Source organism: Giraffa tippelskirchi, chromosome 4 (genome assembly GCF_054371585.1).
Source record: "Giraffa tippelskirchi isolate mGirTip1 chromosome 4, T2T-mGirTip1v1.2.pri, whole genome shotgun sequence".
NCBI classification, from domain to species: Eukaryota; Metazoa; Chordata; class Mammalia; order Artiodactyla; family Giraffidae; genus Giraffa; species Giraffa tippelskirchi.
The window spans coordinates 138,844,776-138,857,957 of record NC_137278.1 but is presented as its reverse complement, the minus strand read 5'-3'; the positions used below and the strand labels follow the sequence as shown (position 1 = coordinate 138,857,957).

The following is a 13,182-nucleotide window of genomic DNA, read 5'->3' as shown; positions in this document are numbered from 1 at the left end:
AGCAGTAGTAGAGGCTATAGTTATTTCAAAGCACTTAATGTAGAACAATATACACACAGAAATATTTACAAAACAATAAAATATTGGCAAACAATTTTAGACGATTATAACTGCTTGCTCATTTTTCTTCTTTCGTTTGTTTCCTTCTAAAAATCCAAACCAAACTCCTTAGGAAGGTGCATCTTGAACTAAAAGGCAGCTTCTTCATCAATAAATTGGGAATAACCTTGGTTAGACCTATACGCAAAGATGCAGTGAAGGTAAATGAGACGAATCTGAAAGTGCTTTGTGTACTTCAGAGGTATTAGCCTCATTAGCAGTAAAGAACCCCCAAGTTAAAACAGGATAATTTCTGGACAAATAAGTTGGCGCAGTGCCTTAATAGGAAAGCTGACTCACTGCCAATTTAGCCCTGGAACCTGAGACATTAAAATAATAATTTCGAGCAGCTAGGTTTCCTACTAAGCTGGCTGAAATCACTTAGAGGATTAGCTTTTCACCTCTGGAATTTAAGTCAGGATTTCTTGAGTGAAAGATGGTCCATCACCCTTATTTTAACATATGAGGCAATAGCACAAGTCTGTCTGCAGATACTGCCTCTACTTTTGTTTTAAGGTTACAGAGAAGCATTATGAAGGGGAATGTCATACAGCTTCCTTGTTACCAATATTTCCTCGTTTCTATTAATATGGCATCGGTTTGCTATGTGCTTACATATCATTGATCACTTTGTGATGGAGAGAAGGGAGGAGTGGTATTTGATCAGTCTCTTTCCTCATACTCCATCACATTTCTCTGGCTTTATTCAGATAAGGGAGGAAACAGCTCAGAAACTCCACTGTAGTTGCCAACTGTGCCCTGCCAAAATAAATAAATAAAATAACCACACAAACACACAAACCAAAAGACTCAGTTTTGGAAATTTTCAACTTATTTTCTGTTTTTCCTTTATCTTGGTTTCTGTTTTTCCTTTATCTTTCACATTAAAATGGTCCCCAAATGCCTACCCTTTAAAACAAGGGTGCCCAATTGCTAACTTTATGGTCCTATTATAAGAAGGAGAATATAAGAGTAAACTCTCTAACTTGCTTATATATATTAGTACACATATTATTAGACTGGGGAGGGGATGCTCGAATCCGAAGCTCCCTAAATATTTGCAGTCATTCGTTCTGCAGGTATTTTATTAAGTACTGACTATGTGCCAGGCAGTATTCTTAAGATTGGGGGTAAAGCCACAGACCAGAAAGCACAGAGATTTCTTTTTGGAACAAACAGCTATAATAAGGAAATATCTGTCCAGTAGTGACAAGGGCTATGGAGAAAAGTGAAGCAGGTTAAGGGGTTTCTGGAGTGGCTGGGGGTGGTGGGGGCTCTGCTATTTCATGTAGGGTGATCAGGAAAGGCCTCCCCAATATCAGATGACTTTTAAGTTGAGACCTGAAATGATGCAATGACCCATGATGCCACCTGGAAAAACCCGACACATGTACTTTTATACTAGCATGAAGTCCAGAACAAACAAGGAGATAAGCTGTGAAACTTCAGGGAAGTGAAACCTACAAATAACAAGGCTTATACAAAGCTTTGAAGGAGCCCTCAATTTATCTCCAATGATCCTGAAACCCTGTTTGGTGACTACTTAATCTTTTACCTAACTCAAATGCCTTACGGTAGTATCTCTTCACATACTGACTAAGAATTTTCCAGTTAAGTTGTACAAACAACCTAAGCAGATAACTCAGGTGTCAGTGTCGACTCTGAGGCCCTCATTAGTTGATTTGTTAATGGGCGTACACTAGGGAAAAAGAGCTGACACTAGCTGATTCTGTTCCTGGCCAGGCTTTCACAGAGAGAAAATTCAAAGGAAATTGGACAGTTATCCAGGTTTTAGAAAGGTCAATTTTTAAAGTTCTTCTTTTAATTAAAAACAAAACAATACCCTCCCTTCCCTCAAGAACAGCAACATACAGCAGCAACAACAAAATCAATAAACTAGGTAAGGATCAAATGTCTCCTTCGTTCCTACTAAGTAAATGTGATCAGCAATTATACTGATAGGCTTGTCTGTGTGTGCGCTAAGTCACTTCAGTCCTGTTTGATGCTTTGTGACCCTGTGAATGGACTGTAGCCCACCAAGCTCCTCTGTCCATTGGATTGTCCAGGCTAGAATACTAGAGTGAGTTGCCATGCCCGCTCCAGGGAATCTACCCAACCCAGGGATCGAACCTGTGTCTCTTATGTCTCCTGCATTGGCAGGCAGGGTCTTTACTACTAGTGCCACCTGTGAAGCCCCAACTGATTGGTTTAAGTTCTTTTTATCTATGTTCTACAGTAATGGTAATAATGGATAACGGTAGGAAATAACCCATTTTTTTTTTATAGACTGAAGAAAAGAGCAAAGAAACAAAATGGGCAACAAACTCTTTTAATCTATTTCCACAAAACTATGCAACCAAGAATTTTCCCCTGCTTGATAGCAAAACTTTCAGATGCATCACAGTCATTATGAGAAAAACTGAGTGTGAGTCTCATATTTTATTGCGATTTCTGATTTATCTGATCTAAAACAATATATACATGTGTGTACATATACATATATATGTATACACATTTTTAAAGCAGTTTATAGATTAAGAAATACATGATGTGGAATCATGTCTGTAAAAGGATACAACATAATTGCTGGCTATAAAATAATAGTAATTAGCAATCTATTTAAAAATTTTGACCTTGGTAATCTAAAATATTTTAAAATAAGACTTCAAATTAGAATAAGGTTGTAAATTTGTCACATAAACTGTGAAAACTTTATAGTGATTTGGTTGGGTTATACTTAAACTGACACACACTTTTCACAGGATAAACTGTTTTACATAATGCATTAATTACACTTTCAAGTAATATGCTTGGTATCTTTTTTTGTCAGCTTCCAGATACCTTTTCAGGTGCAGCACCTCCACTTTAAAGCAATGAGACCAACTGCTAATCTGGGAAAAATATAATCAGTACGCTACAGAGTATCCCCAAAGTCTGGAAACATAAGGGAAATAATGTATTTATTATGCTACTTTTCAGAGAAATAATTATATCCATTGCTTTAAATTTGGAGATACTTTACCTGAAAGGTACTTGGAGGTTGACAAAAACAGATTGGGCATATTATTGGGCATATTATTTCATTTTAATTTATCTTTTATTGAGATAACACTGGCTTTTAACATTATATAAGTTTAATGTGTACATTATATTAATACTACTGTGTACACTACAGAATAATGACCATATTATTTTAAAATCACTAACATCACATTTTCTAAGTTTCCTGACTTTTTGGGCTCTCTGTAGCTGTCGAGTGTCTGCTATGTGTGAGGCACTGTGTCAGGTGTTGGGCATGCAACAGGGAATTAATATGGTTCCCCTTTTACATCAATTATCATCTACTCACAGGAGCAGAACATAGATCTTCCTGGAACTGGGTTAAGATGTCTACATTTTGACAGCAACATTAGGAATGAACATAGCTGTTAAGAATGAATGAACAAATGAACAAAAGAGAAAGGAAGGAAGGAAAAACGTTCAGTCCAATAGGATTAGATACATAAAATTTTAGAACTGGAAGGAAATCTTAGAGAACATCTAATTTAGTGGCTCTTAACCACAAATTACTTAAGGAGCTTTTTCAAGTTAAATGTGCAAAAACCCACCCCAAACCCACTCCCTTAAAAAACCTCTGTGCATTTGCTCCATAGGTGTTTATGGTTCACATCTCTGGTTAACATGCACTGACCTGGACTAAGTCCCTTACTTCACATATGAGGAAACTGAGGCCCAGAGAGGCTGAGTGGGCTGATTAGAAATCACACAGCTATTGTACTACAGTCCAAATTTTCTGATTTTCAAAAATGAAGGTAAAAAAACTTCTGCACTATTATACCACATCACCACTGTCTGTTCTTGAATCTTTGCTCAAGAAGAAATCAGGATAAATGTACAAGTACTGTACATTTGAACTGTGGTGTTGGAGAAGACTTGAGAGTCCTTTGGATTTCAAGGAGATCAAACCAGTCAATCGTAAAGGAAATGAGTCCTGAATATTCATTGGAAGGAATGATGCTGAAGCTGAAACTCCAATACTTTGGCCACCTGATGCGAAGAACTGACTCACTGGAAAACACCCTGATGCTGGGAAAGATTGAAAGGAAGGAGAAGAGGACGACAGAGGATGAGATGGTTGGATGGCATCACCGACTTGATTGACATGAGTCTGAGTAAGCTCCAGGAGTTGGTGATGGACAGGGAAGCCTGGCTTTGTGACCCCATGGCGTAGTCCATGGGGTTGCAAAGAGTTGGACACGACTGAACTGAACTGAACAAGTACTTGACCAGAAGCTACTGAACCAAAGTAAAAAAGCCAGTGTGTACAGGCAACATAAATATATAAAAAAATAAAGACCCATCAAGTACCATGGTAACCTGGTTGCTCCCTGCTTAAACAGCCAAGTCAAGCCAGCTTAAAACACTCCCACACAAATATCATTATTCCCATCAGGTTCCATTTCAGCATTGCAATGAATAATACTTTTGGTTTTTGTGGGTAAGGAGAAGAAGAGAGTAATTTCTTTTCTGGTCTATTTCTAAAATTTAGATGGTTAAAAAAAAATACGTTTCCAGTACCTCAATATAAAGAAAGCCTGGTCTGCTTTTAACACGTTTGGCAGTACTTGAGGACATGTTTTTGGCTATTAGCCTGACAAGCTGTTTAAGCTTACAGAAGACCCACAAAGGGAACTTATATGATTAAGTTAGTTAAACACAAACATCTTCTCTGTATATTTTATTCCCTCCCTTCATACTCACAAAAACATAAAAGGCTAAGGCATTTCAGAACTGGGTGAGGGGGCAAGTTATTTATCACTTCAGCTCTCTTCTCAAGGCTTGTGTAAATAAGAACTGGAGCAACTCAATGAAATTATTCATATGACCCTTGTGAGGAACAAAGCTCAGCATCAGAAAGAAGTTCAAAATTCCGATGAAGCATATGCATTTTCTTACAAGAAACATCTGTGACATCCTAATGCACTTCAGACCTAACTTTATCTCTTTCTAAAAATTATGTAACATGCACATACTTCAAGCACTGAACATACTTATTAATTACATAGTCACAGAAGAATTTAAAATGCCGTCTCCTTTGACACACATTATAACAAGTATTTCAACACCACAACACTAAGGAGTCTTCTGACATAAAATCTAACAGTTCCTTAAATTGTTTGGCAGATATTTTGAAGCAAAACAAAATGCCACACTATCTAAGTCTTTTCCAGTTCCTAATGATGGAATTTAGATTATTCAAGCATGTAAGTAACAGAGTTGGAAACATCAATTACAGTTAACAAGTTATGAGTTTCTTCAGAAGAATACCATATTATTTACTTATCATTGAGATAAAAGACAGAAAAAGGGAAGTACAAATGCCTTTGGTGAAACTACCATGATCTAAATCAGTTTACTGTTATTAGATTGAAAGAAGGTAGGTTGTATATGTGTGTGTATCCAGAATACAGCAGTGCAATGAGGGCAGAGGAACTGGCCAATATATAAATAGGTTTTAACAGACTTTCCAGTTCAACCATAGTAACTATATTAGGTTTTGCCCCTACAAAACCACATGGGCCTGGGTGGGCTGAGTATTTGGCAGGCGGGGGTGCTCAGCGGGTAAAGCAACATAAACCTTATTTTACCTTGAGTTGAATAAATTTCCTCTGAGACAGTTTGCTTAATTGAAAGAGTTTTCAAGGAGAAAGGACAAGTCTAAGTGTTGGTCGGTGGGCGCTCCTTACACTAAGGCTAACTTTGCTCCTTCTTCCAGCTTTGATCAAAGGCCTCCACCATCATTCATTCGTGGTAGCGCTCTGGATGCAGGCTGTAACCTAACCTCCAGGATCTAACAATCCCTAGCAGCCTGGGTTAATTTCAGCTGTCTCTACAAGAGCTACATGAAACATGGCATTTACAAATTTGGATTATACAGCACTATTTATTACATGATGGAAGATTTCCAAAAATGCCAGAAGAGATGTTGGCACTTATGCAAGTCAACTACTGTTCAGCCCAAAGAAGCACTATATTCTATAGGATGCTTTTGCCAGGACTGAAAGAGCCTATGTAAAAACACCCTAATTGGGACCATCTTAGCACCTCAGCTATTGGATACCCTCTGGCTTTAGGTGTTATGTTTCAAATGGGCCAACAAACCATCCTAGAAACAGAACCTCCCAGTCCTGTAACTAATCCCTTCACTCCAAGTCCTGAGAGTGTATATTTTCTTATTTTCAGATTTAATAAGGCAAGTATATCTGGTAGCTATTAAAAGATTTAAGCCACTGCTGTTTTAAAAGGTTTCACTATTCCGAGATTTCAAGCCCATAGAGGGGGCGATGTGGCAGGTTTGTCTGCTGTAGAATGGTGAAATTATTTCCCTGGTTCTCTTCCTGTGTCCCCTTCCCCCACCAGCCCACTGTTTTAAGAATGTTCTTATTGACCTTTCTCTATCCTTGTAATGTGTCTTTAACACATGTTCACAGGTTCACAAAAAGAAAACTAGAAGAATCTGAAGGAAAGACACTGTACCAAAGAATCTTCAGTGACCTAAATAGATAATTACAATGACAGATCCTAAGGAAGGAGGCAGAAAAGTTTGAAACATTGGCTACTTACAATACAGGGTCAGATAATCTTTACTTCTTTTCTTCTTTGGGGAAATCCAAACAGCTGTAAAATGTTTCTTTAAGTTTTCCTTTATTGAACAGTCCTCATCCTTGCGCAAAACCAAGAGCCATCCTAGAAAACCAGGGCCAATATTGTATCACATTAAGTGGTGGCTACTTTATATCAGACTTTTTTTTAAAGGTGACAAAAATGGGGTTGGTGGGGAGAAGGTGGTTATAAAAAAACTTCACAGGAAACCAAATAGCCTTTATTTAAATTAAAAGCAATCACAGGCTGATTCTTGGAACATACTTGGAAATGCTTTTTGGCATGCAGCTGCTACATGCCGCCAATATTGTGTGTAATTGGAAACATTTCAAACAGAATTGTTACCAAAGTCAAAGACCATAATTGCAAGCCGTGGGATCTGCGTTGCAGATAAAAGCAGGGCAGCTCAGGGAGAGCATGCTGCACCCAGGGGTCTCCTTACTGGCAGCGTCTGACTACAATATTTTCACTGTATTATCGACGTCTCTTTCTTTCCAGATCCCCAATGAGACAAGAAGGAAACACAGAGAAGTGTACACAAAGCAAAAACTGGTAGGTGCTATAAATCAGCGGTCAGGACAAAACTCTTAGAAAGGAGTACATGACTTCAGTACTTGAACAACTGAAATAACACAGCCTTCACCTTTTTTTTTTTTCCTGAAGTGTAATCCACTAGAAATAAAAGGCTTCTCTCCCAAGAGTTGACTCCAAACTTACCAGTAAGAAATATGCAACTGCAGTCATATCGGTCAGTTGTTTTTTAGGATCGCTTAGGACCAAGTTATCGACAGGAGGAAAAAACGTTAAGTCCAGGTAAATGACAGCTGCTTGCTAGTTTACGGCTCTAAGTTTTAGAATGTTTACACTGGCTTCTGCTCTGTTGACATTTTAATTTTATTTTACATTTAAAATCTCTCTTCATAGGGAAATGAATCTGGAAAGGTCTAATCAGTTCAGGCTGGGCAATCGCTCTTGTTCTACAGAGGCCTCTTCAAAACTGACCAAAATGCATTTTAGAGTTTAGTCTAAACAAGCGTACAAAACAGAGACACAGGAAGGATTTTACATTCTCTTTGAGAGGTCTGAACCCCCAGGGGACTGGAAATAGTCAGAGCCAGTGGACCACTGGCTCAGGAATGGTTCTTGGAAAAATCATGTCATTCTGGCACATGGGAAAGGGTCCGATTATTCTGTCGTGTCTCCGTGCCAGGATTGTCATGACATCAGCGTGCTCCAACTTGTAAAGCCTGTCTCTTCCCACCATCTTGCCTTCAGGAGAGAGAGGAGTGAAGGAAGTGGGGAGTGAGGTAGATCCCAGGGCAATTTTGGGCCAGGCCTTTTCCACTGTTCATAAATGTTCCTCCACCAACACACACATAGTTAACCTCTGCGACTTCAGTTCTGCACGGCAGTAGACAAGAAGGTTGGGTACTGGTTTCTGGCAGTGCTGGGGGCTATGCTTGCTTGTGTCCATAGATGGAAGAGTCCAGAAGTGGGGCCGGCTGGGTGCTGGCACTTGGCTCTGGCTCCATGTGCCACCTGAGGTTTCAAGGAACAACATCGAGGCAGGACTTGGCCCCTGGACTATTGTCCTTTCCTCTCCCAGCTCATGTACTCACAGAGACCTTCTCAAGATACCAGGGCACAACACACTACTGCTTTGTTCTGAGACCAGAGAGCAAAGCAGGAGTGGATCTTCAAAATACCAACCAACCAACCTAGAAACACAACTCATTCCCTTTCCTAACTCTCTTTATTGTGAAATAATTAGACCTGCATTTAAGAAAACTGAATATTCTCTCTTGAATGAGTTAAACGATTAGTATTATTTTATGTAACCTGGAGGGAAAAAAAGAGCTATTTTTCTCCCAAGTGGAAGGTGTCTATCCTAGTCCATTGGCATCTTTAACATTTTTATGCACAGATGAGGATCATTTTGATTTTTAAAATTGCTTTCCTTCTTTAAAAGGGAAAATTTACTTTTTATAAACTACTTTAACCAGAAAATTAACTGCAGTAATTAGAATAATCTTTCCTGAAAATTGTTTCCTGTAATATGGGCATTCTCAACTACTACATATATACCATTAAAACAGGTACACTTAATTACTGGAGAATCATTTAAAAAAATTCCTGTTCCGTTCCATGAGTATTATGAAGAGTCAGTCATAATACTCAACTCCCTTTTGTTTGATTTTCAAGTAATTATAAAAGCTTTTAGAGAAATTATCTCACAACATCACTTTTTAAAACTTAGATTTCAGCTTTTTAAAATTCTAACTTAAGAAATTTAAAATTGTTAACCTCTTTTCTTTTGCGTCTTTTCAGAGTTATCATAGGAGAGGTTATTAGGAGTAACCAGACTTTTACCTACATCTGACTCTAAACTTTATAGTTTAGCTATTAACTCTTATAAGGGTCTTTTTTTCATTCAGCTGATATTAGCTTTGACTTGGGTGACCCAAGCTGACTCATTACGACCTCCTTAATTAGGGAGGCAAATGGTGGTTCCGTGGACCCTGATTTTAAAAACATGATAAACTTTTAAAGGTTCAGTGGTATTACTGGCAGAACTGATTGAATCTGTCATGTGAGTAAAATATATCACTTTTCCTTAAAAACCTGTGAACCAACAGGCTCACTCAGTGATACATCACAAATTAGTAGCAAATTAAGAATGGAAAAAATCAATTTACAAGACCCATTTGCTTATATCAATATGGCTCCCCCTATGTTCCATCCAGTCCTTTAGCCCTCCAGAAGTCCCTCCCTTTCCTTCCTTCCTAGGCTTAGTCATGAGAAGTCACTATCATTAGCCATAGTTTATTAAAACAGAGATTTTCAAGTTCATCAGCAGTGTGCTAACTTCCAACTGCGGGTAACGTCCATTTATTTCTAGCACCTTTTAGTTTTAATATGTAAAGCACATGCATTGTTAACCTTTAAATCCTTTGTATAAACATTACTGGAAGGGCTTTAAAACATCTCCTCTGTATTTCCTGACTCGCCAGTTGATGGCATTTAGGAACTCCCTGGTACCAGCAGGTGCTGTATTTTGCTTTCTTCAGGTTCCAGCTGGGCTACAATGACAGATTCCTGTCCCAGGCCCAGCCCAGCCACTAGGCTGGGACCACATGGAAGCAAACTGAACCGGGCCCCACCAGACAGCAAGATAAATGGCTGCTGTTTAAGTTTAAAATCCCCTGGTGGGAGTAAATATTGTTCCAGAGAAAAAGGCTTGACAAATATTGCATCATCCTTCCAGAGCTGTCTTGATTAAAGCAGGATCCTTGGATTAAGTCGGTGCTCAATTCAGAATGTATCTATCTTGCTGTCATGGGATTTTTTTCCCCCCTTCCTAAAGTCTGAAAACAGACATATTGTTGGGGATGGTCAAACAAGGCTACCGCCTCCCAAGCGGCTAGAGTCCACTCTGATAATAGAAGGCGACTGAACACTTCACTGCGGATAATGGAGACAGCAAAGGCTTAGTGGGAAAAGGCCAGTTGTCACCTAAGTGACAGGCAACAGCTGAGCTCACACATCTGGAGCCAGACCAGGGCAAATATTCAGCAGCCCTCACCCGTCTACACCTTGGGTTGGTCTGAAGTAACAGATGGAAGTTCCTTTTACTCCAAAAGCACATTAAAAAATATCTGACAGTGAACCACGTTGATTACATAACATCAGCAGCAAACACCCTTCTGAAGTACTGGTTAAAATTGGGAGGTAGACAAAACTGTACCGCAGGTACACACAATTTCATTACATATAACCTCTTCTTCATAAAACCCATCCTAAAAGCCACATATATATGCATGCTTTTTATAGCACAAATGCAGCTGAATTCCTTGGGAGAGGCAAGATCCTTACACGTTCTTTTCCTTTAGGCAGTTCCCATGCTGTGTTCTTCACCTTGCTCAGGGCCGCAGCCGCTCTGCCTCCCATACTCTTCAAGGAATCAGCAACCAAACGTGTTTGGCGTGTGATTCTGAACCTCCTTAGGCAAGCTGGAACGCAGAGCGGTGCCAGCCGTCCTTCCCCCACCCCCACCTCCTTCTTCAGCCTCTTGAAGACAATCTGTGGACAATTTCCCCAAAGTCCCCAAAATAACACGGCACTGCCAACAGTCACTGGCGATGCCGTTTGTTTTTCTTAGAGGGCAATGAAAATTTAACAGCTTTCTGCTGCATCCTGAGTCCGGGTCCTGCTAATTATTAACATGCCCAGTTTCTTTAACTTTTTCTGCCTAAAGGGAAGTCGACGCTTCCCTTCTTTCCCATATTCGTGTTACATGCAGAAAACACCACTGCTGGGGGCGAGGGAGAGGTAGGGGGCTGATGCACCCCAGGAAAAAAGCAATCGACCCCTTCCCCGGAGCGTTAGGGGAGAGCCGGCACCCTGCCTCCGGACGCCGGTAGGTGACAGGCGATCCTAAGCGGCGGACACAGAGCAATGCGCCCTGGCCTCCCTGCGCCCCGCAGCGCCCCAACTCTGGGGCCCCTGAACGGGTTTCCACGCAGGAAAGAATCAAAGGAAGAGTTGGTTGTGCTGCAGCCAACAGGAGCGGTGCGGCCAGCCTATCTGAAGCCCTCTGGTGCCGCAGCCCCAGTATCTGCTTTCACTGTCTACACAGCCCAAAAAGCCGGTTATTCCCATCTCCCGCATTTTCTGCGACACCGAACCACTCTGAGTGTCAGATGCCCCGCAGTGACGCGGACCTTTTCGGCCCTTACCCCGCGGCGCTAGCCCCCTACCGCCGCACCCGCAGCCCCTCTCAGAGCCCACTCACCCCAGAGAGGGAGCGGGACTCGGCTGGACGGTCGTCGGCTCTGCGGCGAGTCTGAGGATCCGCGGTCCGCGGTGTCAGAGACGGGCGAGGGCGGGCAGCACCGGAACCATCCGGAACCCGGGACGTGGCCGTGCCGGCCGCGGCGCCCCTCGCGGAGGTCAGCGCTGGCGGCGCGAGGCGGGCACGCTCCGGAGCGCGCTGTCTGGCGCGGCGGCCGCGGGAGGCGGCGCTCGCGGGGCTGCAGGCGGAGTGCGCCCGGCTCCCCAGCCCTCTCCGCGCCGCCGCGTACCCCGCCCTCGGCCGGCCGCCCGGCGCAAGCGAAAACGCGGAACGCGGAAACCGCCGCGGGATCCGGGCCGGGCGCGCCTACGCGCCCCCCGGCTCGGCTGCGAAAGGCTGGCGTATCGGCGCCGGATTCCGGCGGCCGAGGGCCCGGGGAGACCAGGCTGGTTGGACCGGCTCGGCGTCGCGGGAGGGCTGAGCTGAGCACAGGCAATCTGCGGGATGAAGTTCGCCTGGGCGCAGCCGGGGTTCTCAAGTGCAGTCGTGTCTTCTCTGCCCCGCCCCCAATTATACGCTTTTTTTTTTTTTAAACCAAGCATTCTGATGGATGGAAAGACAGGAAGGGTGAAGGAGCAAAAAAGACAAACCCAATTTCCTCTGATCAAACGGTTTCGGGGTTGCCTATTTGGGTTTCTTTTCCTTTGGCGTGGTCGGAGCGGAGTAGTTAATTAAACTCTTACTTCTATTCCTTCCGGCGCGCCTCGCCTCGCTGGGGACCCGCTTGTACTCGATCCTGTTCGTGTAATCCCACAGGCTGGGCTGCCTCCACCTCCGAGCAAGAAGCCACAGATTCAGCCTCAAGTCTGTTCCCTCCCCTCCCCGACGACCCTGGTCATCTCAATAAAAACTCAAAAGTCCGAGGAGTGCATGTGAAAACCTCAGCTCATATCGCAATGTCCCGGCCTGAGCCAAGTTAGCGTGTCGCACTTAAAGTCGTATTCAAAATATTAATTTCATCACGATGATCGTTTTCCATTGGCCAAGCTACTCTCCATGTTTTCAGTCTGCCCAGTTTCCAGGGCTGGGCTCTCAGGCGCATTTTCTCAGATGAAGTGGAGCTCAGCCTGTTTGAAAGTTCTGCCCTGACATCTGGGTCGCCTTAGAACCTTAACCCCCCTCACTCGTTCCAGTTCCAGATCAGTGGAGTTTCACTCCATGGGGGTACTGTTTCCCCCGGGGTTGCAGAGGGTGGATCCGAGAGCAGCTGTTGAGCCCAACTTGACAGGTGTCTCTGCAAATCTAGGGCTTCCTTGACCTCTCAATCCCTTCTACAACACTGTGGGACACTGTAACATCTTCCTGAAAGATGAGGATGTGTGCATGCATGAGGGGTGGGGGGTGGGGGTAAGTGTTAATCGATGCATTTTTAAATTTCTTTAAGAAAAATCAAACAGCCAATTTCAGAAATTTTCAGAGCACCAAATCTCTTCTATTTTAACTGGGAGTAAAATAAAGGAATACTGAACAAATTCGGAGTTGATGAAAAAAGGATATAAAGCAATAACATTTAAGACAAAATGAAGGGGAAACAGTACAAATCTAAGGAAACGTTTGGCCGCAGCCCT

General features: G+C 42.4%; 1 protein-coding gene across 1 annotated transcript in view; it reads right to left on the bottom strand.

Moving 5' to 3' along the window:
* PRICKLE1 (prickle planar cell polarity protein 1) overlaps positions 1-6,807 on the bottom strand; it is a 107,507-nt gene extending 100,700 nt beyond the window's left edge. The window contains exon 1 of the mRNA XM_081593673.1: positions 6,724-6,807. The gene's annotated coding sequence lies outside the window, so the exon portion shown is untranslated. The remainder of the gene's footprint in view (positions 1-6,723) is intronic.
* Positions 6,808-13,182: the final 6,375 nt, after the last annotated feature.